At 32.3% G+C, this 2500-nt stretch overlaps 1 protein-coding gene across 1 annotated transcript in view; it reads left to right on the top strand.

Annotated features, from left to right (window-relative positions):
• Positions 1–2419: 2419 nt before the first annotated feature.
• The window catches only part of knk (cytochrome and DOMON domain-containing protein knickkopf), a 19819-nt gene continuing 19738 nt past the window's right edge, over positions 2420–2500 (top strand). The window contains exon 1 of the mRNA XM_086549880.1: positions 2420–2500. This exon is cut by the window's right edge and continues 335 nt beyond it. The gene's annotated coding sequence lies outside the window, so the exon portion shown is untranslated.

Genomic DNA, 2500 nt, shown 5'->3' on the forward strand with positions numbered 1-2500 from the left:
CATTCACATATTTGACAGTTTAAAAAGCGAAATCTGAAGAAAACAAATAAAGACTTAATCTCAACTAACTAGCAGTTATACAGTAATACAACAATACACTGCTCATTACTCACTGAAATAACGTTTTATTAACAATAACACATAAACAATTACCATTCAGGACTCCCCCGACGAAGTGAAAGTTTTATAGTGAGGCATCCTTGAAACAGACTAGGCTGACTCACGTGTGCTTCTATATGTTTCATTTAGGAGAAAACTACATACTGCAATAGCTCAAAACCGAAACAAAAATACAAACACAGTAATGTGTACAACAGATAAAATTAAACATATCCACAATACGAGAGAAGGAGTCGAGACGTTTCGAAATTGTCAAGTGCTCCGAGTCGACCGAAGCAGAAACTCAAAAAATGGATCAAATTGGATTCATTTGAGTTTCTCCTTTTGCCTGTGAGAAAGTCAACGAGTGCAGGTCGACACGACTTATCATAACCACACAGAAGTGGGGTTTGATATTGCAAATACATCCCACCTACAGTACACACAGACCAATTTTGAACGGAAAACAAGTTAAAAGGGAGTCAATACGACCTCGAACATATGAACTAGTTGGCAGTGCAGATTTGTTGGCTTTATTATTACACAATTTCCTTTCAATAATCTATCACAAAGGCTAGTTTTCGGTTCGTTTCTACGATGATGGGAAAACAAAGAAAAGGGATATGCTGCACATTTGGATATAATTATATTTTGCTTCAGAAGTACAATAATGGCTCGCTGGATTAGATTTTTTCTAGTTCATTAGATTTTTTTCTTCTTATATATATATATATATATATATATATATATATATATATATATATATATACATATATATATATATATACATATATATAAACTGAATATTTATCATGAAAGTCCACAGCCTACATCTACGAATTATGGCACAGTATGTATAACTACGTGAATCGTTTACAGACAAAAATGGTTTTAACGATTCCACTTTCAATATCTGATATTAACGGTAGGCAATTCTGCCATATCCTATCATAAAAAGAAATAGGACAAAGTCACATACCGTATCCTGTATTTGATTGTTTACAAATAATCTGGCGTATAGTCCTAATTTACATGTACACTAAACAAATTACATACAAGAAACCATAATACCTAATATTTATTCCACAATATATCAGATTCATGACTGAAAATCCTTCTCCAGGGTTTAAAAAAAATACAACACCAAACATTGCATTATTGTTTGTATTTTCTAATATTACTTATTCCAAAAATGTTGTAAAATGTGTTAAGTATGTATTTTCCTCTTACTGGGACTGGTTTACTGGTTTCTTTCACTTTTAGACATCATTTCATATTTGCATAATTCATAAGACAAGATATGCATGTGCTTATGTATCCCCTTTGGCATAGGCTACGGACCTAACTTCGTTTCATTGCTAAATCATTTTTATCTTATAGGGTACCCATGTGTGGTATGACATGAAGCTGTCAGTCAGGATAAGGATAGTAACTATTTCTAGAAATGACTGCATTTTATTTTGTCAAACGATCTGACCATGTTTACATATAGTCCCTTATAAAAGTTTGTTGCTACTGGGTCTAAAATTATGCGATCGTGTTTTGTTTTTTTAGGTCTAGCAAAACTGACTTCTTCTAAATTATGTTAAAACTGTGTACGATTTTTATTTTTACGTTTTTCCCGTTAGATTTTACTGTGATGTTGACAAACTGAATAAGAATTAGTTCCGTTGTCTCCTTAATAACAATACTAGCCATGATGTATTGTATAGGTGAGGCTAATTCCGCAAATATGTAGTTCTCAAAGCAAAATGTTATATTTTCGTTAAATTAATAGATTTTACTTTGTTATATTGGAATAAACACGGTGCTTGTATCCTGTACATTACTCATTAAATCCTCTAAAAACTTCATCCTAATTAGGTTTTTTTTCTTTCTTTTTTTTTTTCTTTTTTTTTCTTTTTTTTTTACAGGTGTGTCTAAAAATAAAAGTCTGTATTATCTATTACCATCAGCTTCCAGTCTTACGTCTAACCTTTATTCACAATTCCGTATTTTTTAGTATCTCATTGATGTAGGTTATGCTTTATTTTGCCTATTACATTTTTTTCGACGATAATGTATGCCTATCAAAAGTTATAGGTGTATATATGATTTATTATTAATGCACACCGTCTTTTTTTTTTTTTTTTTTTGGTTGGCGGAAGCGATAATCTAACATAATTCGAAACACTTTAAAATACTTAAATATTCTTCCGTAAGAAAAAACAAATCAAGAATATACTCCCATATTTCTACACTTAGTGTGGGTCCTCAAGAATGGCCATAGAACGACGGAAACGACACTTGCGTGACGCGCGTCGGCTAGGCTTGGCTTTACACGGAATTCCAATCACTCGAATGGAAATGTCTAGAGACTCATTGAAGTCTCCCGTGATATTGGTCTAAGCGCTGAAACGTA

The sequence above is a fragment of the Penaeus japonicus genome, unplaced genomic scaffold (genome assembly GCF_977035675.1).
Source record: "Penaeus japonicus unplaced genomic scaffold, GWHDUDI00000001_assembly GWHDUDI00000002, whole genome shotgun sequence".
NCBI lineage: Eukaryota > Metazoa > Arthropoda > Malacostraca > Decapoda > Penaeidae > Penaeus > Penaeus japonicus.